We start from the raw sequence: 26,216 nt of genomic DNA on the forward strand, positions 1-26,216 counted from the left end.
AATAAAATGACTCTGTATAGCCAAAGCATCAGAATCAGCTCTAAAATTCACTTTACAATTAATGGGAGAAGGTGAGGAATACAGATTTTTTTTTTTTTTTTTTTTTTTTTGTTTTTTTTTTTTTTGTTTTTTTATCTGTCTTTTCTTTTTTTTATTTTTTTTTATTTTTTAAATATTATTTTATTAGTTGGAGGCCAATCACTTTACAACATTTCAGTGGGTTTTATCATACATTGACATGAATCAGCCATATAGTTACACGTATTCCCCATCCCGATCCCCCCTCCCACCTCCCTCCCCACCCGACTCCTCAGGGTCCTCCCAGTGCATCAGGCAAGAGCACCTGATTCATGCATCCCACCTGGGCTGGTGGTCCGTTTCACCATAGATAGTATACATGCTGTTCTTTCAAAACATCCCACCCTCACGTTCTCCCCCAGAGTTCAAAAGTCTGTTCTGTACTTCTGTGTCTCTTTTTCTGTTTTGCATATAGGGTTATCGCCACCATCTTTCTAAATTCCGTATATATGTGTTAGTATACTGTAATGTTCTTTATCTTTCTGGCTTACTTCACTCTGTATAATGGGCTCCAGTTTCATCCATCTCATTAGAACTGATTCAAATGAATTCTTTTTAACGGCTGAGTAATATTCCATGGTGTATATGTACCACAGCTTCCTTATCCATTCATCTGCTGATGGGCATCTGGGTTGCTTCCATGGCCTGGCTATTATAAACAGTGCTGCGATGAACATTGGGGTGCACGTGTCTCTTTCAGATCTGGATTCCTCAGTGTGTATGCCTAGAAGTGGTATTGCTGGGTCATATGGCAGTTCTATTTCCAGTTTTTTAAGAAATCTCCACACTGTTTTCCATAGTGGCTGTACTAGTTTGCATTCCCACCAACAGTGTAAGAGGGTTCCCTTTTCTCCACACCCTCTCCAGCATTTATTGCTTGTAGACTTTTGGATAGCAGCCATCCTGACTGGCGTGTAATGGTACCTCATTGTGGTTTTGATTTGCATTTCTCTGATGATGAGTGATGTTGAGCATCTTTTCATGTGTTTGTTAGCCATCTGTATGTCTTCTTTGGAGAAATGTCTGTTTAGTTCTTTGGCCCATTTTTTGATTGGGTCGTTTATTTTTATGGAATTGAGCTTCAGGAGTTGCTTGTATATTTTTGAGATTAATCCTTTGTCTGTTTCCTCATTTGCTATTATTTTCTCCCAATCTGAGGGCTGTCTTTTCACCTTACTTATAGTTTCCTTTGTTGTGCAAAAGCTTTTAATTTTCATTAGGTCCCATTTGTTTATTTTTGCTTTTATTTCCAATAAGGAATACAGATTTAATACAGATATAGATAATATAGCTATGCACAGATGTATACAGATGTACATATATATATATATATATCAGGCACACAATTAATATTCATAATATAGAGGAACCCTTAATATCCACACATCCAAAGAGAAACACATAAAAGACTTTAAACAGAATCTTTGAAGGAGAGATATAAATAAATGTCCAATATAAATTTTTAAAAGAAGTATCAGAATCACTGATAATCAGGTCACTCAAATAAAAAACTAAATATATTAGACTGGTAATAACTAAACCAATTATAATAACTACAGTTTAGGGAAGTACATGGAAAAACAGACATTTTAATATTCCTGTTGTCAATGTGTCAACTGGTAAAATATGCCTGGATACTAGTTTCCTAATGTGTATCAAGATTTTGATCCAGAATTTCTACTTCTAAAAAATTCTCACTAGAAGATAGCTGATATATCATACAAAAATGCATGACAAGTGTATTTAATATTTATAAAACAAAAACTTGGACACAGCTAAATGCTGATCCATAAAAGAAGGGTTGAATATAATAATATTGGGAAACAACACCTTATGGAGACTTTTAAAAGAATGAATGATGCATATCCATGCTCATTTACACAGAAAAAGTCAGCAAAATGTTTCTGAGTGAATAAAATAGATTGTTTTACAGCAATATTTATAATACTGTCTTTGAAAATAAGTATCTAGAAAGGTTATTTTTAAAATATGGTTTACATTTTATATTGAGTGTTAAGAGTTTGAGACATTTTGAAATTTTGTATTTTAAATTTGTACAAGAATAAACAAAAAAATCTATTTTTGTTTTGTAAAATAATAAATTCAAACCATATAACAGCATCCATACTCTGCATGACAGTCAAAGAAGTGGAGGTGGGAAGGGCAGGTCTCAGAACAATGAGAGGAGAATTTGTTTTTAAATTTCAAAAATTTTACTTGTCAAAGATTAACATATTAAAACTACTTCCAAGGAAGAAGAGTTGATTGATTATTCTTAAACAATCAAAGAAAGAATGTTGAAATAAGATTGCCAAATTAAATACAAAACTGACTGATGTTCTACAGTCCTTAAAACCAGAATCTTTGAAATTACTTTTTCTACTGGACAGAATTCACCTGCATCCCTATCCGAAGAAAGAAATTTGAAATATATTAACATGTGGCTTTATAAAACTTGGGTCCTGGTCATTAGTATACACTAAGTCAAAGTTACCTCTCCATGGCAATTATGTGTTTCTCAGACAGGCTTGCTGGACAATGGTATCACAGAACAGTGTTTTTGGATAATTTTACTCAATAACATTTTTCAGTTTAAAGAGAATAAGTGAATGATATAGGGCATATATGGTGAAATAATCTTGGGCTGAAGATAGACTCCCCCTGCCCTTATTCAGTTTCCCTACTTCTTTTTTTTTTTAATTTTTGCCTAAAATATCACAAATTTTATTATATAGTTCAATTTTGTGAATCAGGAATCTGGGAAAAGCTTGGCTCAGTGATTTTTTTTCTATTACAGCTGGTACCCAAAGGGTATTCAGCTGGTAGCTGTGCTGTCTAGAAGGGCCAAGGTGACTTTGTTCACTCTGTTCACTATGTATGTATCCTTTCCCTTCTGTTTCTCGTGTAGGACAGATGTAAGTCAAACTTCTTATATGGCAGTTCCGGTCCTCCAGAGACCAAGGTGCAATCTGACAGTCCTCAAAATCTGATATTGACACAGCACCATGTATGTCATACTCTACTGGTCAAAGCAGTTACACGCCAGCCTATTTCTATAGCTACAGGTCAGTCACTCAGTCGTGTCTGATTTTTGCAACACCATGGACTTCATCAAGCCAGGCCGCCCTGTCCATCACCAACCCCTGGAGTTTACTCAAACTTGTGTTCATAGAGTCAGTGATGCCATCCAACCATCTCATCCTCTGTTGTCCCTTTCTCCTCCTGCCTTTAATCTTTCACAGCACCAGGGTCTTTTCCAATGAGTCAGTTCTTCACATCAGGTGGCCAAAGTATTGGAGTTTCAGCTTCAGCATCAGGCCTTCCAATGAATATTCAGGATTGATCTCCTTTAGGATGGACTGGGTGGATCTCCTTGCAGTCCAAGGGACTCTCAAGAGTCTTCTCCAACACCACAGTTCAAAAGCATCAATTCTTTGGCATTCAGCTTTCTTTATAGTCTAGCTCTCATATCCACACGTGACTACTGGAAAAAACAAAGCTTTGACTAGACACACCTTTGGTGGTAAAGTAACATTTCTGCTTTTTAATATGCTATCTAGGTTGGTCATAGCTTTCCTTCCAAAGAGTAAGCATCTTTTAATTTCATGGCTGCAGTCACCATCTGCAGTGATTCTGGAGCCCCCAAAAATAAAGTCTGTCACTGTTTCCATTATTTCCCTATCTATTTGCCATGAAGTGATGGGACCAGATGCCATCATCTTAAGTTTTCTGAATGTTGAGTTTTAAGCCAACTTTTTTCACTCTCCTCTTTCACTTTCATCAAGAGGCTTTTTAGTTCTTCACTTTCTGCCATAAGGGTGGTGTCATCTGCATATCTGAGGTTATTGATGTTTCTCCCGGCAATCTTGATTCCAGCTTGTGCTTCATCCAGCCCAGCATTTCTCATGATGTTCTCTGCATATAAGTTAAATAAGCAGGGTGACAATATACAGCCTTGATGTACTCCTTTCCCTATTTGGAACCAGTCAGTTGTTCCATGTCCAGTTCTAACTGTTGCTTCCTGACCTGCATACAGATTTCTCAAGGTCAGGTCAGGTGGTCTGGTATTCCCATCTCTTGAAGAATATTACATAGCTTTTTGTGATCCACACAGTCAAAGGCTTTGGCATAGTCAATAAAGCAGAACTTGCCTTCAAAGCTACAGAGATCTGTGTTTAACTTTCAGTTTATTTATAAAGAGCTTCTTCAGAGTCCTCACTACTGCATTCTTCAGAATGTATATCAAGGGCCTCAAATGAATAGAATCTACTGTCAAACACAGAGTTGGCCTGGCCTTGATCTGGGGTTCAGAGGACACTGGGAGTCATAAAGCTGAAGTGCCCTGGCCTAACAAGGATACCTCTACATTCAGATGAAAGGAATATGGGCTAAGGCCTTGCCTTTTCCTTTATGTGTAGCATGGTGAAGAAGATAAACATGTGAAATGAGGTCAGGGTCAAGACAAACAGGAATAGCAGTAGAATACTTGTGACCAACTAGACCACCTCCTATATAGTGGGATTTTCACAGGAGAGATTGAGGAGATCTCACAGAGTAAGTTGCTAATATTCCTGGCTTTAGATGGAGAAATGCAAAACGTGGATGGTATGGGCCAAGGAAGAAAGCTATCCTCTAATACAAGACCCTACTGCCATTTGTTTGAAAACCTGATAACTTATGAAGGCTGTGTGCCCTAAGGCAGATAACCACATTAAGGTCAGAAGCCATGTGAATGAGGACACACTTCAACATTCCAAGGGTCAAGAAGAAAAAAATCTGAGCTCCACACCCTATATGTGATATGTTTCTCCTTAAAAAGAAAGAGTCAAAACCCACTTTGGATATAGAAGTGCCTACCAGAGATAAATCAATAAGGGTTAAACAAGGCATATACAGATTTGTGAAATCAAGAACCTCTTCAAATCAAGACAATCAGAATAGATATCCCTGTGGAGTGAGACTTATGAAGCTGGGAAAGACATTTTCCATATTGGGTAAGACTCCCAGGAGAATAAAGTCTGAGAACAAAGATTAATTTTCATTTTTTAGGACTCTAGATTTATTCTTCCAGCTCATGTAGTTACCATTTGTGAGGTTCTTAATCGTTTTGTGCTAGTCTATATTTTCATACGGTATGATTTTCCTTCTGCCTGAATTATCTTTAATATTTCTTATAATATGTGTCTTCTAGAGATTTATTCTTTCAACTTCTGTGTGGCTGAAAAGTCTTTATTTTGCATTTATTTTTGAGATATTTCAACAAGTATAGAACTTTAGGATTAAGTACTTAGAAGATGATGCTTCAGTGTCTTCTTGCTTGCAATTTCTGTGAAAAAATTATTTTGTCTTCTTTTTCTCTTTTTCTGTTCTTCTGAATGTAATATGTCTTGCATCTCTGGATACTTTTATGAGTTTTTCTTTGCTATTGGTTTTAAATAATTTGATCATGGTGTATGCACTAATGAGGATTCTCCACAGAAACAGAATCAATAGAATATATATAAAAAGAGATTTATTATAAGGAATTGACTAACATGATTACACAGCCTTACAAATCCCCAGATCTGCAGGGTGACTCAGCAAGCTGGAGACCCAGGAAGAGTCAATGTTTCAGTTTGTGTCCAAGGGCAAGAAAAAGCCAAATTTACAGTAAGAAGACAGTCAGGCAGGATGAATTCCCCCTTATGTTCTATTTAGGCCTTTAACTGATTGGATATGACCCACCTACATTAGAGAGGACAATCTGCCTTACTCAATTTACAATTTAAATATTAATATCATCTAAAAATACCCTCACAGAAACACCCAGAATATGTTTGACCAGATATCTGAACACCCCATGGCCCAGTCCAGGGACACAAAAATTGACCACCACAATATGCTCTGGCGTAGTTTTCTTCATTTTTCTTGTGCTTGGGGTTCATCAAGCATTTTGGATCTCTGAGTTTATAGCTTTTAGGAATTTGGAACATTTCTGGCCATTTTTCTTCAAATATTTTTTGTGCCTACTCCTTCAGAGACTCCATTCATGGATACAGATTACTGATATCCCTTTCAGTTCTTAAACTTTTTTTTTTCCTCTGTGTTTAATTTTGGATAATATCTATTGCTTCATCTTCAAATATATTAATATTTTATTTTACAGTGTCTAAAGTTATTACTCTCATCTAGCACACTGTTGATCTCACACAATGGATTTCTCATTTATAAAAGTGTGATTTTGTCTTTTTTGTGTTTCCCATGTCTCTCCTTAATTTTTTAAACACAGGAACATAGTTATAATAACACTTTAATGTCCTTATGAGCTAATTCTAACATCTAACTCAGAAATAGAATAATTTCAACTGATATGTCTCCACATTATGATTCATATTTTCTTGCATATTGATCATTGATGAGATTGATTTTGTGAGCTTTACCTTGTTAGATGCTAGATTTTATCATATTCCTGCATTACACTTCTTTTTTTTTTTTTTTTTCTTTTTTCAGTGGGTTTTGTCATACATTGATATGAATCAGCCATAGAGTTACACATATGCATTACACTTCTTATCTTTCTTTTGGGATGCATTTAAGTTTCTTGGAAGCTGTTTGCTCCCTTTGGGTCTTACTTAAAAATTTTAGACTAGATATGAGCAGGATTTAGTCTAAAATAAAATATTTTCTACTATTAAGGCAAGACCCCTCTGGGCATTTCTCCAATGCTCCATAAATCATGAGGTCTTGTAGTCTGTCTGGGGTAACAGGGACTATGTCCATTCTTATGTGAGTGCAGAGAATTCTCTTCTTTAATTTGTTCAACTGGTTCTGTTCCTTAGCTTGGGTAGTTTCCTTATAGGATCGTACTGTAAGTACTCTGCTGTATGCTCAAGTAAAACATATTGTGTATATTTCTGGAGTTCTTTCGTACTGCCTTTCATAAGAGTGAGGCTTGAGAATTTTAACTTTCTTTGTCTCCACAGATATTTAGATCACTTCCTCAACTCAAGAATCTTAAAGATTCTCTTTATGAGTTACCATTCCTCATGCTATGACTTGAAACAATCTCTGGGTATTAAGATGGGGCAGCTACCTAATATTCTTCCTACTCCTTCCTACATTCTTCTCTATTGACTGATCTCCAATATCTTATAAATCATTGTTTTATATATTTTCTTTCCTTTTGTTAGAGGGGTGGGGTCAGGTAGACAAATCTAATCCTATTACTCTATCCTTGCCTAGAAGCAGAAGTAACTTGTGAAAATATTTAATGATGATGTTACAGAGAGGGTGGTCATAGAGATTTTTGTAGTCTTTCAAAAAATAAATTGAGCATTATGTATTGGAAGTTCCCTTGAAAGGTATGATTATGTTGCTATGATAATGGTATTAAAAGCAGCAAGATATTGCAGAATATAATATAATGCAGAGAAAAGGGCTTGGCTTAGGTAAGTTTCAGGGAAATTTTATACTCTCTGAGTCAGCCTTAAGACAGTAGAATAATTTTTTACCTTTTTTGGTAATGGGCACTATCAGGTCATTAGAATACATAAAAATTCTGTGAGCCAGACTGGCCTCAGCTGTCTTCCTATCATATCCCAGCCTCATAACGTATTAGAAACGTGCAAGTACAATAGGCAAAATGGTAGACAGTAACTATTATATTTGTACATACACCACTCCCACTTTTTCTTCAGGGTATTTACATCACAAAAGATGCAGTGGTAGGATTATGCAGAAGCTTTGAAGTCTATTTCCCGGGGTTTTGAATATATATCCCCTCTTCTACTGACTAGAACTTCTGAGGTGTGGAGAGAGAAATTTAGGTCACACATATTAGATGCAGAATGTGTCAAAAACAGTGGAAGAGACAAGAGAAAAACAAAAACCTAGAAACCTGCTTGTGCAACATCTGTCTCAGCACTTATAAAACAATGTTAGTATCACTGAATCGAGTATACAAATGCAAAGTAAGTAATGTTGTGTTTGTGCTCCTCCATAAGAGCAAAAGGAACTCTCATTAAAAATACATGAAGCTTTAAACTTGTAATCCCTTTCTAAAATCCAGATGCATATTAGAATGATCTTGGATTTTTTTTAAAAAATACAAATATCCAGGTACTCTTTTCCTCCAAAGTTCCATATGTGTTTCTAATGAGCATCCATGTTTAAAAAAACTGGACTATATGATGCTTTTTTACTTTTATCTTGTTTGTTTCACTTTTTCTATTTCATATTCAATGCTCCCATTTCATTTAGTTTACCTTTTCCAATTTTTCCATCTCTTTTTTGTTGTTCTCTTTTTTCAAGTCTTTTAGTTTAGTTCAGTTTAGTTCAGTTCACCTAGTAAGAAATGAGGCCCCTAACAAGGAAATGTTATGCATCACTTTTTGGATTCCTGCTGCTATACTTTACAAGAACCAGACCGTAAATCGAGACAATCATGAAGATCTACCTCTTAAATGCCAGAGGACAGATAAAGACTTCTAAGAAGAAAATACACAAATTGCTTCATTCACTTAATTGGAAATATTTTCTCCATCTCCCCACTAGACCTGTGTGATAGTGAACTATCATTTGTATGATTTCTAATATTTTAGCATTCGGTTACTTTAGTTTGAACCCTTTCATTTTACCCTTACTGGCTTCCCTGGTGGCTCAGATGGTAAAGAATCTGCCTGCAATGCAGGAGACCTAGGTTCGATCCCTGCATCTGGAAGATCCCCTGGAAAAGGGAATGGCAACCCACTCCAGTATTCTTGCCCGGAGAATCCCATGGGCAGAGGTGCCTGGCGGGTTATAGTCCATGGGGTCGCAAAGTGTCAGACATGACTAAGCGACTAATACACACACAGTTCAAGTCTCTATCAAGCATAGTAGGAAATTTTTACACATGCATGTATAAATATAATATGAATGATATATATTTTAGATAACATGAATTTTTGCCTAGCTAGAAAATTTATGACATTTTGATTCCACTTGTTTGACTTAGTATGAATAGAATATTAGATTTCTAATTTACATTCACTCAAAACTTTGATATACCTTAATGTATTTTGGCATCTAATATTACTGTTAAAAGACTACAATGTTTATTATCTTAGTGATTTTAAAAAATTTAAATGAGGCTTGAAACTTCTAATCCAATTTTGAGAATATAAAGGAACACTATGTAGTTAAAATTAAAAAAAACAGGAAATTAACATGTGGTACAGTATTATTAACTAAAATACATATTTTGTTCAAATTTCGTAAAATTTTATGCTAAATGTCCATTATTTGTTTTCATACCTTATTCAAGATTCCACACTGTACATAGTTGCATTGAGCAGCTTCAGCCACATGCAACAAATTATGGTAAATTCTCTTTTCATTTTTATTCTGTTAGAAATATTTATTAATGTTCCTTGTTATGGCTTCTTACATATATCCATCATTTAAAAGTGGACATTTAATTTCCAAATACATAGGGTTTTTTAAGTATCTTTAATATTAATTTCTTATTTTGATATTGACTTCCCATTTAAATGTTTTCTTCTCTGCAATTACCCTCTGTGTTTTATCAGTCTTATAACTTTATTGAGGCTTTCAATGGCTAAGTCAAAGATCTCTCTTGGTAAATGTCACATTGCACCTTGAAAACATATGGGTTATTTTCAAATATCTTTTGATACTGATTTCTAATATAACTCCAAAGTGATAAGAGAATAGACTGTGTGATTTCAATACCTTTATACCATGGAACTTTTGCACCTTATTTTATATTCCTGGATATGTTCTAGTGTCTGCTAGTTTATGGGAGCTTGAATAGAATTTGTACCCAACTGCTGTGTGAAAATTGTATAAATCTTAATTATCTTGAATTGATTCATGGTGGTTTTCAGGTCTGCTATTTCATTTTACCTTTCTGTACATTCCTTCCAGTGATTTTTGAGAGTTTGATATTGAAACTCCAACTAAAAATATGAATTTATGTACTTAAAAAATAATTATAATATATACTGGAACTATATGCAACTTTGTTCTGTATTTTCCAAGTCTCCTGTAAATGTGTTATCAAACTGACATAATTTTAAAAATAAAAAACACACGTGAAGCTTTGAATTCACTGAATTATCATGAGAACATAGAAGGAAGGCTCTTAATATGGGATTGCTTTTTACTATGGGACATGGAGTAAAAATCAAAGGTATTTCAGGCCAATGCCTTTATACAGGCATTAAAGCCATTTGTAAAAGTTTCCTTTATATTCTTGATTGAGTTTGGGCTCAATTCATTGATCAATGATTAAGTCAAATCAAATCAAGTCAACCAGCTTCTCTACCTTCTTTCTTTCTTTCCTTAATTTTTACTTTCTTCCTTTTTGGAGCAACAGAAGTTAGGTTAGCAAGCTGTTTATTTGTTTAAAATACTTATTTATTAATCCACAATGTAGATGTAAAAGCAACACCGACTGAGGGCCTTTATCCAATCTAACTTAATCAATGTTGATCTTCATGCCATAAACATAATAGTGTACAGCACTCATACTGTATTTATGTGCTACGGACTGAGAGTTTTTATTTTTTGAAAATTCATATATTGACGATCTAGTCCCCAGTGTGATGATAATATGAAAGCAATTGGGAGGTAACTAGGTCATGAGTTTTTCTTGTAGGCATGTATGGATGTGAAAGTTGGACTCTAAAGAAAGCTGAGTGCCCAAGAATTGATGCTTTTGAACTGTGGTATTGGAAAAGACTCTTGAGAGTCCCCTGGACTGCAAGGTGATCAAACCAGTCAGTTCTAAAGGTAATCAGTCCTGACTATTCATTGGAAGGACTGATGCTGAAGCTGAAACTCCAATACTTTGGCCACCTGATGTGAAGAACTGATTTGTTTGGAAAGACCCTGAGGCTGGGAAAGATTGAAGGCAGGAGGAGAAGCGGAGGACAGAGGATGAGATGGTTGGATGGCATCACTGACTTGATGGACATGAGTCTGAGCAAGCTCTGGGAGTTGGTGATGGACAGGGAAGCCCCCTGTGCTGCAGTCAATAGTGTCCCAAAGAGTCAGACAGGACTGTGATTGAACTGAACTGAACTGAGGTCGTGAGGGTCCCATCTTCATGAATGAGATTAGTGCACTTACAAAACAGAAACACTAAAAGAGATGATCTCTGTCTCTACCACATGAGGATACAGCAAAAGGAAACCATGTACAACAAGAAAGAAGGCGTTCTCCAGACACCAAATCATCTGACAACGTATCTTGGAACTTTCCCATCTCTAGAACTTTGGGTAAAAATATTTGTTGTTTAAGCCACCCAGACTACAGTAATATGTTATAGCAGTCCACACGGACTAAGACTGTGTGTGTGTGTGTGTGTGTGTGTGTGTGTGGTAAAGAAAGAAAGAGAGAGGAAAGAAAAATGGACTGGCTAGGCAATTTTTGAGTCCCAGTGCAAAATGAAAATGCATACCTTCTCTGAAAATTATTAAGAATTTCAAGACAGCAACATCAGACCATTAAACAAAGCATGGGGGCCCTGTGAGACTGCACAGGTAGCATGTTCAAAAATCTGGCCATAGTGTGAGACTATGATGACTGCAACCAATGCAACAAGAGTAACTGTACTAAACAAGGGTACTATACTAAAACATATAGATGCAAAAATAAATATATCTGGACTATACCACACTGTCCCACCAGTTTTTTCCCAAAAAAAAAAATCTTTCTAATTTTGTCAGTACTAACCAAATAGAAAAATTGATGGAAAAGAAAATCATGCAAAAATTAATACTTAATAAATATGGTGAGGAAATTATTCATAAAGTATTAAATGGTACTAGGTCATCTTTTCTTGAGCAATGGCTTGAAATGAAATTGCAACAAAAGCAGCAAAACAAGTTGGATTTAAAGGACATGCAGGATCATGCAATTACTTCTGCAGCTGATGAAATGTAAATGCTTAAAGCTTACAAAATAATTACAAGGCAATTATGGAAGGAAGGTCTGTTTTGTTCACTCAATTTAGGTACTATGGAAAAAGTTAGTGTGTCAAACTATTAACTTTGAGTAATTTAATCACCATCCTGAAAGCTAAAATAAGATACTCTGGTGTCTTGCCAAAGGGGGAAAATACCTGCAGCAAGTACAATTCTTTTCCATTTCTTTGTCGAAAACCAACCAACTCTCTTGTAACAGTTACTTTCCATGGTTAGATAAGACAGATAGATAAAGGTAATATTGTCAGTGCAAGTAGGTAAATCTCTGTTTCTTAAAGCTGATTCTTAAGATAAATACTTGCCTCATCTTCTACTTGAACCTGTTGAAAATCAAGCTAGGAAAAGAAGGCCAATCAATCACTTCAAATTGTTTGTTATCAGATTAAATATGTGATAATCCTAAACTTTGAAATTACTTTATGATTATTACCAGGATTAACATGATTTGGGAAAAGTCATCTTGATTCTTCCACATAAAACTACCTACATGAGAAGTTTTCAATTTGTTAAGATTTATGCATCTCTTTCTAAATTCTATACGCTATGTCAAAGAAAAAAGTCACTGTGGCTTCGTGCTGTCTCTCAGTGTATACTTTTTTATGATTATAGCAGGTAATTGGGAAGAATTTTTGTGTGTGAGTATGAAATCTTTTATGGTTTCTAATTGGCTTTAATTTATGAAACATGGAGATTAAATATAAATGTAAATGTTTCTTGACAATTTAGGACATGGGTAACCTTATGAAAGATATATTTCAGTTTCTAACCAGTTTAATATCAACTTCATAGGATTTTGATGAAAAATAAGACATCATGCAAAATGCAGGGCTAGATTAAGCTCAAGCTGGAATCAAGATTGCCAGGCGAAATATTAAGAATCTCAGATATGCAGATGATACCACCAGAATGGCAGAAAGCTAAGAGGAACTAAACAGTCTCTTGATGAACATGAAAAAGGAGAGTGAAATAGCTGGCTTAAAACTCAACATTCAAAAAACTAAGATCATGGCATCCGGTCCCATCACTTCAAGGTAAATAGATGGGGAATAAATGGAAACCGTGACAGACTTTATTTTCTTGGACTCCAAAATCACTGCAGATGGTAACTACAGCCATGAAATTAAAAGATGTTTGCTCCTTGGAAGGAAAGCTATGGCAAACTTAGACTACATACTCAAAAGCAGAGACATCACTTTGCTGACAAAGGTTCATACAGCCAAAGCTATGGTTTTTCCAGTAGTCATGTACAGGTGTGAGAGCTGGTCTGTAAGGAAGTCTGAATGCTGAAAATGGATGCTTTCAAACTGTGGTGCTGGAGAGGACTCTTGAGAGTCACTTGAACAGCAAGGAGATCAAACCAGTCAATCCTAAAGGAAATCAGTGCTGAATATTCATTGGATTGATGCTGAAACTGAAGCTCCAATATGTTGGCCTCCTGATGCAAAAAGCTGACTCACTGGAAAAGACCCTGAAGCTGGGAAAGATTACGAGCAGGAGGAGAAGGGGGCAACAGAGGATGAGATGGTTGGATAGCATCCATTGACTCAATGGACAATCACAGTGAGCAAACTCTGGGAGATAGTGAAGGAAAGGGAAGCCTGGTATACTGCAATCCAGGGGGTCGCAAACAGTCAGACATAACTGAGTGACTAAACAAGAAGAATGCTTAACTAAAAAAAAAAAAAAAAAAAAACTCTTATAAGATTTATAATATGGTCCAAGTTTTATAAACATCACTGCTGTTTCTATTTCTCAGAAGTAGAATGAATTGACTTTATTTCTTAACATACAATTCAGTTCAGTTCAGTCACTCAGTCATGTCCGTCTCTTTGTGACCCCATGAACTACAGCACACCAGGCCTCCCTGTCCATCACCAACTCCCAGAATCCACCCAAACCCATGTCCATTGTGTCAGTGATGCCATCCAACCATCTCATCCTCTGTCATCCCCTTCTCCTCCTGCCCTCAATCTTTCCCAGCATTAGGATCTTTTCAAATGAGTCATCTCTTCACATCAGGTGGCCAAAGTATTGGAGTTTCAGCTTAAACATCAGTCCTTCCAATGAACGCCCAGGACTGATCTTCTTTAGGATGGACTGGTTGGATCTCTTTGCAGTCCAAGGGCCTCTCAAGAGTCTTCTCCAACACCACAGTTCAAAAGCATCAGTTCTTTAGCATTCAGCTTTCTTTAGAGTCCAGCTCTCACATACATACATGACTACTAGAAAAACCACATCCTTGACTAGACGGACCTTTGTTGACAAAGTAATGTCTTTGCTTCTTAATATGCTGTCTAGGTTGGTCATAACTTTCCTTCCAAAAAATAAGCGTCTTCTAATTTCATGGATGCAATCACCATCTGCAGTGATTTTGGAGCCCAGAAAAATAAAGTATAAATACAAAATCTATTAGTTATTTCTATGTCTATATTAATTATTCTATGAACTTGCTCTTCTGAAGGCCTATAATACTAGATTCTTCTGGTAGCATGTATACATGTTATATATTTACATGCTATATATTTACATGCATTTCTTATTACAATCATGAAAGCCTTGAAAGGAAAACTAATTTCCCACAGGCTTGGGAGAAAATACTAGACATTCAAGCATAAAATTCTGGGTATCTTTACCAACAAATGTTATTTGAGTTATACCACTTTTCCAAAAAATGTTTATAAACCCTTTTGAAAATATGACTTACATGGTCTAATAGTGGTAAAATCCATAATCTGTAGATTAATCCACATTTATCTTAATTTGAATTGGTGTCATGAAACCTCCAGAGAAAACATGGCCATGGGGGGAAAAAAATTGGCCAGGAAAAAATAAACATTAATACATTCTGTTTTAAGATGAAAGATTTTAGCTACAATTATGGTGTATGTTCCAATTCTTCACACTTAAAATGGCCAAAGCAATTTACCTGGCAGAACTGAACTGAACAATTAGAATTTTTTGAAGGTTTGTGCCTTTTGAGGAAGTTGAATGATTTCAGGCACACTGGTTGAAGCATTCTACATTTTCTTTGGGAAAGAGCTGAAATCCACAAAGAGAAATCTCTTCAGGAAGTAGTGCTAGATTAGAGAAACCTCAACAGTAATTAAAAAACTCCTCAGGCAAATTTGGCCTTGGAGTACAGAATGAAGCAGGGCAAAGCCTAATAGAGTTTTGCCAAGAGAATGCACTCATCATAACAAACACCCTCTTCCAACAACACAAGAGAAGACTCTACACATGGACATCACCAGGTGGCCAACACCAAAATCAGATTGATTATATTCTTTGCAGCCAAAGATGGAGAAGCTCTATACAGTCAGCAAAAACAAAACTGGGAGCTGACTGTGGCTTAGATCATGAACTCCTTATTGCCAAATTCAGACTTAAGTTGAAAAAAGTGGGGAAACCACTAGGCCATTCAGGTATGACCTAAATCAAATCCCTTATGATAATACAGTGTAAGTGAGAAATAGATTTAAGGGACTAGATCTGATAAGACAGAGTGCCTGATGAACTATGGACAGAGGTTCGTGACACTGTACAGGAGACAGGGTTCAAGACCATCCCCAAGAAAAAGAAATGCAAAAAAGGAAAATGGTTGTCTGAGGAGGCCTTACAAATAGCTGTGAAAAGAAGAGAAGCAAAACGCAAAGGAGATAAGGAAAGATATACCCTTTTGAATACACAATTCCAAAGAGTAGCAAGGAGAGAAAAGAAAGCCTTCCTGAGTGATCAATGCAAAGAAATAGAGGAAAACAATAGAAAGGGAAAGACTAAAGATCTCTTCAAGAAAATAGAGATACCAAGGGAATATTTATGCCAAGATGAGCTCAATAAAGGACAGAAATGGTATGGACCTAACAGAAGCAGAAGATATTAAGAAGAGGTGGCAAGAAAACACAGAAGAACAGTACAAAAAATATCTTCATAACCCAGATAATCACGATGGTGTGATCACTCACCTAGTGCCAGACATCCTGGAATGTGAAGTCAAGTGGACCTTAGGAAGCATCACTACGAACAAAGCTAGTGGAACTGATGGAATTCCAGTTGAGTTATTCCAAATCCTAAAAGATGATGCTGTGAAAGTGCTGCACTCAATATGCCAGTAAATTTGGAAACTCAGCAGTGGCCACAGGACTGGAAAAGGTCAGTATTCATCCCAATCCCAAAGAAAGGCAATGCCAAAGAATGCTCAAACTACCACACAATTACGCTCATCTCACATGTTAGTAAAGTAATGCTCAAGATTCTCCAAGCCAGGCTTCAGCAATGCATGAACTGTGAACTTCCAGATGTTCAAGCTGGCTTTAGAAAAGGCAGAGGAACCAGAGATCAAATTGCCAACATCCATTGGATCAATAAAGCAAGAGAGTTCCAGAAAAACATCTACTTCTGCTTTATTGACTATGCCAAAGCCTTTGACTGTGTGTATCACAGTAAATTGTGGAAAATTCTTCAAGAGATGGGAATACCAGACCACCTGGCCTGCCTCTTTAGAAATCTGTACGCAGGTCAAGAGGCAACAGTTAGAACTGGACATGGAACAACCGACTGGTTCCAAATAGGGAAAGGAGTACGTCAAGGCTGTATATTGTCACTCTGCTTATTTAACTTATATGCGGAATACATCAAGAGAAACGCTGGGCTGGATGAAGCACAAGCTGGAATCAAGATTGCTGGGAGAAACATCAATAACCTCAGATATGCAGATGACAACACCCTTACAGCAGAAAGCAGAGAACTAAAGAGCCTTTTGATGAAAGTGAAAGAGGAGAGTGAAAAAGTTGACCTAAAGCTCAACATTCAAAAACTAAGATCATGGCATCCAGTCACATCACTTCATGGCAAATAGATGGGGAAACAATGGAAACAGTGAGAGATTTTATTTTGGGGGCTCCAAAATCACTGCAGATGGTGATTGCAGCCATGAAATTAAAAGATGCTTACTCCTTGGCAGGAAAGCTATGACCAACTGACACAGCATATTAAAAAGCAGAGACATTACTTTGCCAACAAAGGTCTATCTAGTCAAGGTCATGGTTTTTCCAGTAGTCGTGTATGGATGTGAAAGTTGGACTATAAAGAAAGCTGAATGCTGAAGAATTGATGCTTTTGAACTGTGGTGTTGGAGAAGACTCTTGAGAGTCTCTTGGACTGCAAGGAGATCCAACCCGTCCTTCCTAAAGGAAATCAGTCCTAAATATTCATTGGAAGGACTCATGCTGAAGCTGAAACTCCAATACTTTGGCCACCTGATGCAAAGAACTGACTCATTGGAAAAGACCCTGATGCTGGGAAAGACTGAAGGTGGGAGGAGAAGGGGACGACAGAGGATGAGATGGTTGGATGGCATCACTGACTCAATGGACATGAGTTTGTGTAAACTCCGGGAGTCAGTGATGGACAGGGAGGCCTGACATGCTGCAGTCCATGGGGTTGCAAAAAGTTGGACACAACTGAGCAACTGAACTGAACTGAGACGGTTGCCAAAGACAAATCTGAGGGATTAAAAATCCAAGAGGATCAACTCATAGAGGAGCCCTATACTCTTGTGAATTTTACCGACAGGAGCTTGACCAGTTTCCCATAGTGAAGACCTGAGCAAAATTCCCTCCTGCTTCCGGCAAGAGAAGGGGCAAAGCAACCATTTTGAAACATAGTGGAGCATTCCGTTCTTCTTAACAAGGTCTGCCCCTAAGGAAAACTAGTTAACCAGGGCTCCCTGGTGTCTTAGGTGGTGAGAAATCTGCCTGAAATGCGGGAGACCTGGGCTCAATTCTTGGGTTTGGAGGAAGGGAACAGCTACCCACTCCAGTGTTCTGGGCTGGAGAATTCCATGGACAGAGGAAACTTGCAGGTTACAGTCCATGGGATGGTAAAGAGTTGGACATGACTGAGCGACTCCCACTTTCACTTTTAACCAGCTTGAGTACTATCAGAACCTACCTGACCTGGGGAAAAGGAAATAACCAACTATAGCGCACTCTACCCACACTGTTCCATCTAAGAGGATGAAAAAAATGAGGACTCACAAAGCTCAGAGTCCAGAAGCACAGGCTCACCAAAGACTGAAACCTAATCGTAGGTTATAGAATGCATCCTCTCCCCATACCTTTGTTGGTGTTCAGTCGTTAAGTTGTATCTGACTCTTTGTGACCCCATGGACTGCAGCACATCAGGCTCCTCTGTCCTCCACTCTATCTGGGAGTGTTCTCAAATTCAAGCTCATTGACTCAGTGATGCTATCTAACCATCTCATTCTCTGCCGCCTCCTTCTCCTTTGGCCTTCAATCGTTCCCATAGTCTCTTCCCACAGCTTACCACCCCATTGCTAAAGGGCTATTTACAGCAATGCCTTTTACCCAGTATGTCAAGAACAAATCGATAAGGTGAACTAAAAGGCAAAAGGCACAGTGTAAAGGGCAAGTATCAAAATCAGACTCAGATGTGCCGGAGATGACAGCAAAAGTGAAGGGTGGTGGGTAAAGTGTAACGGTTTAGCAGTAAGTGTTCGGTGTTCAGCAGGCTGTAGAGAGGGTACAGTATCGGGCATAAAGTGAACGTTTGAAGCAGTAAATAATACTGACACTGAATGGCCTCTGATAAATTAAGAATGCAAATTTTGAGCCCTAGAGCACATAATAAAATAAGGGAAAGGCAAGAAGCAAATAGAGAAAATAGAATGCAGTTCAAAAAAATACTGATTAACCCCAAAGATCAAGAAAATGGAAACGAAGGAACAAAAATCAAGAGAGACAAGTGAAAAACAAATACTAACGTAGCAGACTCAAACCCAGATGCACAGGTAATTATATTAAGTGTAAAGAGACTAAAGAATCATTTAAATGAAGAAAATTTCAGACTAAATACAAAAGTAAGACTGAACTATATGCTTTGTAGGAGAGATGCACCTGAAATACAAAGACATAAATATTTTGGGATATAGAGCTGGTACAGTGGCTTTCTAAATGCCAGCAGTAAATTGTATGGTAAAGAGTAGCATAAGATTAAAAAGACAAAAGTAGATAAAACTCAGTAAAGATATAAAATATTTCAACAACACTGCTATCCAAATTGACTTAATTGATATTAACAAAATACTAAACAAAAAATAGAAACATATTTCAATCTTACATGGAGTTTTTATCCCCATAAACCATAGCTAGGGTGTAAAATAAATTTCCCCAAATGTAAAAGTATTGATATCTCACTGATGTCTTTGATCAAAATGGGGTTAAATTAAAAAATTAACACCTATAATTTATCTAGAAAAATTACAAAATATTTGGAAACAAAATAATATGCTTTAAGTAACCCATGAGGTACTAAAGAAATTCCAAAAGAAGTTAGAATTATTTTGAACTAAATAATAATGAAAATAACATATTACAATTTATTAGAGCAAGCAAAACCAGAGTTTATATGGAAATTTATAGTTTTAAATATCTTTAGTAGGAGAAACAGGCCAATATAAAAATCATGTATTTAAGTTTCTACTTTTAAAAGTCTAGGAAAAGTAAAAGAAAGCCTTAGTAAATAAATGTAAGGAATGTAATAAAGGAATGTAAAAAATGTAATAAAGATAAGAACAGAAACCAGCGAAGTAGAGAAATCTTTTAAAACCAAAAGTTAGTTCTTTAAAAATATTAGTAGGGTTGATAAACTCCTTGTCAGAATAATTTTAAATGAGATAAAGAAAACAAATCAGTAATATTAGTAATGAAAGAGGGATATGAATCCAGACCATACAAATACTGAAATGTTTACAAGATAATATTTTGAACAACTTTGTACTAATGTATTTAGATTTTTTTTTAAGGTTTACTTATTTATTAGCATCTTAAAGTTTTTAATGAATTTGTTGCAATATTGCTTCTGTTTTACGTTTTGGATTTTTGGCCACAAGGATGTGTAACCTTAGCTCCCCAAGCAGGGTCTGAATCAGTGCCCCTTGCATTGGAGTATGGAATCTTAACAACTGGACTACCAGGGAAGTCTCTGTGCTAATATGTTTAATAACCTAGATAAGCAGGTCAAAGGCATTAATTTATCAAAACAATATCAGGAGAAAAATGAATTCTAAATAACCCTAAATCTGTTTTAAAAGAAATTAATGCAAAATAACACACTCGTAAATTCCACATCTAAATGATTTTACTGATAACTTTAAGTATATATTAAGTGAAAATAAACATTAATTTCATATAATTCCTTTATAAATCAGCATCAGAAGGAACATTTCCATCTCATTTTATAAGGCCAGTATAACCTGAATATAAAACCTGAGAAAGATACTACAAGAAGAGAAAATCATAGAACACATAAAAGTTAAAAAACTAACATTAATGTTGGCAACTTGATTTCTCTGCAAAATGTTAACAAATTGAATCCAGGAGAGGATTGAATTCAGCAGTATATAAAACACTGAATTCAGCAGTATATAAAAGGATTACATACCATTACTTAGTAACTGATCTCAGCAATGCAACGTTGGTTCCACATTTTAGGTCAATCAATATAATAAACTCCCATAACAGATATAAAGAAAACATAAAATAATCTCAAATTCAACACCTTGTCATGAGAAAAAGTTTCAGGAAACTCAAAATAGAAAGACATTTATTTGATTTGATAAAAACCTTTTAAAGAGAAAAAACGACAGCTAATAATATACTTAATGGTTAAAGTCTGAATGCTTTCCTTCTAAAACAGGAACAAGGCAAACATGACCACTCTCACCACTTTTATTCAATATTACATGGAGATATAATAAAGAAATATGTAGGACAGAAAGACATAGGTAATCTATTGACGGATGACATGACTGCAGAGAACTCTGAGGAATCTAAAAGAAACAAACTTCTGGATTGTATAAGCAAATTTAACAAGGTCACTCAAGGACTTCACAATAGCCAACACAATTCTGGAAAAGAAAAGAAAAATGAAGTCCTTAAACTATCTGATTTTAAAGCTATGGTTATCAAAACAGTGTTTCATAGGTGTAAAGTTAGATCAGTGGAACTTAGATCCAGAATCTAGGCAGAAATCATATGTAGATGATCATATAATTTTTTTTTTTTTTGTTTCCCCCGAGGGGGTGCACCGTTCCTGGAAGTACTGCAATACCAGGTCGATGCGTGGAGTGGACGGAGCAAGCTCCTATTCCAACTCCCAGCTCCAAAAATCCATTTAATATATTGTCCTCGGATAGAGGACGTATCAGATATTAAACTGATAAGAACAGATACTACACTTGATCTTAGCCAAAAGGCCGAGAAGCGATAATGATCATATAATTTTTGACCAAGGTGCCAACAAATGTCAATGCTGAAAGTATAGTCTTTTCAATAAATAGTGCTGTCAAAAAATATCTGTATGAAAAACTGAAAGAACCTTGACTCTTGATTCACATTTTCATAGAAATGAATTTGAAAAGTAATGTAGAATTAAACATAAATGTTAAATTTATAAATCTTTTACAAGAGAACATAGGAGAACATCTTTTTAACCTTGTGTTAGACAAAGTTTTCTTAGAAAAGACATAAAACACCGTATTATATAGAAAGAATAAATGAAACTCCACTAAAGTTCATAATTCCTGCTCTTAGATGACATCATTGAGAGGAAAGAAAAGACAAGCCAAAGATTGGAAGACAGGATTTTCCACAAATATGCAAATATAAATATATATACATATATTTACATACACGTGGTAAAGTATTTGTATGCAAATATATAAAGAACCCTCACAACTTAGTAATATGAAGAAAGACAACCCAACAAAAAATTCACAAAATATTTGAAAGATATAAAATGACCATTAATTACATTAAAAGAGCCTCAACAAAGTTAATGACCAGGAAAATTAATATTAAAACCAGTGAGATATTAAATCTTACTTGCTAAAATGACTAGTATTAAAAAGGCTAGCAATACCAAATGTTAACAATGATATCAAGCAAGTGGGATTCTCACAGATGACTGGAAAGGTGAAAAATAGTACAATCACTTTGGAATATAGTAAGTCACTTTCTTGTAAAATTAATCATACATTTCTCATATAACGTAGCAATCCTACTCCTACTTAACTTGAGATAAATTAAGCTCATATCCACACTAAGAGTCATATAAAATTATTCATAGAAATTTTATTTGTGATAGTCAAGAACTAGCAACATTTCAAATATCAATCAGTAAGTAAATGGAATAACAAATTGTGGGGGTATTCATACAACAGAGTATACTCAGCAATGACAAGGGACAAACTACTGCTACATGCAATGACATGGATAAAACTAAGAAAACAAGCCCTATTGCCAAATATACATATACACATATGATATATGTATATAATATATATATTAATATGTATCATGTATATATTTCAAGTATGACAGAGTCCAACACAAGAAAATTATATCTTAATTTATTCACATATTTCAGGTGTTTTTGCATCATGTAAAACTAGAAAGGTTTTGACAATATGGATGGATCTGGAAGGCATAATGCTTGCTAGGTGAAATAAGTCAGATGGAGAGTGACAAGTTCTGAATTTTATCATTTATATGTGGAATCTAAAAAATAAAATGAATGTAACAAAACAGAAATAGACTCACAGGTATAGAGGAGAAACTAGTGATTACCATTGGGGGTTGAGGAGAGGGACAAAATAAGGAGAGGGGATTAAGTACAAACTACTACATACGTAAAATAAACAAGCTGATTGTACAGCACAGAAAATGTAGTCAACATTTTCTAGTAACTTTAAATGGAGTATGAACTGTAAATATATTAAATCAGTATGTTGTACACCTGAAACTAACATGACATGAAGTCAACTATACCTCGATTAAAAAAGAAAAACTGCAAAGGTTTTGCTCACATGTTTACTGTGACCCAATCAAAAAGTCCCTTGGTATATATTCTTCTACCTGACATTCACATCAGTTAATAATACCTCTTTATATTATGTACCACCCACCTCTTGCTGACGCTTTTCTCACCCACTGCTTGCATCTTAGGAAACTTCTCATAGCACAGATCTGGGAGTCAAACACTTCCTGTTCTGTCCTGTTTAAGCAAGTCCAAAGGGAAGCACCCAAATTAGCCAAGAAGCTCATTTCCCAGCAACGCTGACAAAGGTGTCTGCCGCTGAGAAGCAGCTCAGCTACCCAGGTGGGAAATACTGCTTCAGAGCAGACAGCTGCTCTCGATGCCAGAAGAAACAGGTGCGGATTTTATTGATGCAAAAGAAGTGAAATAAACAAGACAAAATAGAGTTCCGCTCACAAATACAGGTTTTCTAGAGGAAAAGCAGGGAAGTGGACTTTCAGAGTAGATAACGAAGTGCCCTTTGCTGATCAAGTTCAAAGTCACATTCCATGATTTTAGAGTTCTTATGGCATGTCTGACACACACTACAGTTTCATTGCCATGAGGTTATTTTCTAATAACAGAAAAATGCTTACAAAGAAAGAGGTACAAGTTCCTAAAACCTTCTCATTATTTTGGGATAGAGAGGTGGTAAGTTGAGAAGGAAAAAAAAAAAAAAAGGCCAAGGCATTTTACACCATCTATCAAGGGATAGGGTGCTTCCTAGGTGGCTCCAGTGGTAAATAATCCTCTTGCCAATGCAGGAGACAAGACATAAGAGGCATAGGTTTGATCCCTGGGTCGGGAAGATCCCCTGGAGGAGGAAATGGCACTTCATTCCAGTATCCTTGCCAGAAGAATCCATGGACAGAGGAGCCTGGCAGGCTATAGTCCATGGGGTTGTAAACAGTTGGAGACAAACTGAGCATCTGAGCACATCAAGTGATAGAACCTGTGTATGTATATCTTTACCCCTTGGTATGAACTTGGCTGTGTGGTTTGCTTTAGCTAATGGAATATTAGCAAGAATGATGCAAGTTAAAACTTTAAAAGTGCTTAAAAAGTAAAAGGTTTAAAAAAAAATTGGAACTTACTGTTTGGGGGACTCAGTTTCTATCTGAAAAAGCCTGGGTTAGTCTTCTGAAGACCTATAGTTTATCAACCCTAGCAAAAAAACCACAGACATGGAAAAGGTCACCCAGGATCAATCAGCTCTCATGTGATTCATAAGCTAATTGCAGTGACTTCAGTGAACCCAGGCAAGATAAACAGAGTAACTCAACTGAGACCAGTCCAAATTGTGTACACATTGAGTCAGGAGTTAATAAATTAGGTTTGCTGTATTTGTTACACAGTAATACTTGACTGATACAGACAGCATAGCCAGCTCAAAGCTGCAAAGGGATTAAAATGAGAAGACCATTTTCTGCTGAGTTCTGAGTCATAAAGCAGATCTTATTTCTTGCCAGAGCAGTGACCTGATTCCTCATGACATTGAGTCGTATTCTAACTCCAGTAAGTTGAAGACAAAAGAAATCTGTAACACTGCCTAACATCATTCACCATACCAAAGAAAATTTGCATGGCATTTTTTTCACTTTTCAATTTATGTTGGCATCATGTATACAAAGCTCCAAATCTGACCTTAAAAGAGGGAATCAGTGAACTCCAGAAGGCTAAGAGATCTATGTTCCACTCACAGAGCATCCCTGGAGGCTACGGAATTTCATTATAACTCAAAACAATCACACATTCTTGCCAAAGAGCTCATTCAAAAACTACAAGGAAAAATCTGCCAATGGTGGGGAAAACCTACATCATATAGAAATTTTTAGGCAGAAAGAAAGGAAAGGAGATGTCATAACTGGATGGGGTCATCTAGGAACTTGTTAGAATGCAGATTTTGATTCATTGTGCCTGGGGTCTTTCCAGTTCTAATAGCTCCCAGGAAATGTCATTGCTACCATTCTACAGATCATATTTTGAAAAATAAGGTACTAGGGTCTCTCCTGGTTCTTGGGTAGCATAAATGACTTTGACAAGATTTATAACGTAATAAGCCATTCATTATTGGATACTGAAATTAATAATTTATTGGAAAAATACACAAGTGTTTAAACCCCTACCAAATTCAATACTTAATGAAATCTTCTGATTTCTTTAGTCCATAATTGACTTCAGAATGAGCACTTCTTATCTCAGGACTTATACCTATTAAACTGATCATTCTATGCCATCTCTCTGAAATGTTGATCATTTGATGAAATAATACTTGTCTAATATTGGCATCAGAGGCTGAGCTAGAAGCAGTGAAAATGCTTGATCCTGCTGTTTTTGTTTGTTTTTATAATTGCTTTCTAATTTTATTTTTAATTTTACCTTAAGGATATTTTCCCCTTACTATATATATCAGATAAAGGTTGACAGTTGGTGAAAAAATAATCTTCTAGTGTTTCAGTGTAAGTTTACCTGCAAATCTACTACCTCTGGAAGCACTTAATGCCAAAGGTATATCAATTTTAAATTCTTAATATACAGGGTTTTCTTCCTAATGAACTAACATCTGCTTAATAATATGTTAAATTCAAATACAGATTTCTATATTGTGTTTCTCATACTTAATTGGAAGGCGATTAACAGAACATAGTTATCCTTTTATGCTTTTACTTTCATAATGGTCTTTCAGGAAGATGAGAATATCTTCTAATAATGTTCTATAACTTCTTATTTGCTATATATTTATCCAATATAACATGACTCTCTTCTGCTAAGAAGCACCTCACATTTACCTGTATAAAATTTTTCTTCTTGGCTGTCAGAATTACCCCTAAAGCAGCCACTTTCTCAATATTTTTGTTCTTTTTCAAGAGAAATGAAGTAGTTACCAAGTTCTCAGTAAATTGAAACATTCAGCATATGTTTAAGTCCTCCATTCCTACCATCCCTTATTTCTGTGGTGCTGCCTATGCTGGGGAAGGCAATGGCACCCCACTCCAGTACTCTTGCCTGGAAAACCCCATGGATGGAGGAGCCTGGTGGGCTGCAGTCCATGGGGTCGCTACAAGTCGGACACGACTGAAGTGACTTAGCAGCAGCAGCAGCAGCAGGAGCAGCTGCCTTTGCAATCCTTATTAGACAAACCTTGAACATAGCACCCATCTGATCAAGTAGACTAAAAATCAATTCCTTACCAATGCCACTTTTGTTTCTTTCTTGGAGAATGGAATGGCAACCCACTCCAGTATTCTTGCCTGGAGAATTCCATGGACAGAGAAGCCTGGCAAGCTACAGTCC

The 26,216-nt window shown here is 36.1% G+C and overlaps 1 non-coding gene across 1 annotated transcript; it reads right to left on the minus strand.

Annotated features, from left to right (window-relative positions):
* Positions 1-21,142: 21,142 nt before the first annotated feature.
* On the minus strand, positions 21,143-21,333 carry LOC136176159 (U2 spliceosomal RNA). The gene has a single exon (XR_010664534.1). It is a non-coding gene; the product is annotated as a U2 spliceosomal RNA (small nuclear RNA).
* Between the last annotated feature and the right edge of the window lie 4,883 nt (positions 21,334-26,216).

Source organism: Muntiacus reevesi, chromosome 9 (assembly GCF_963930625.1).
Source record: "Muntiacus reevesi chromosome 9, mMunRee1.1, whole genome shotgun sequence".
NCBI classification, from domain to species: domain Eukaryota; kingdom Metazoa; phylum Chordata; class Mammalia; order Artiodactyla; family Cervidae; genus Muntiacus; species Muntiacus reevesi.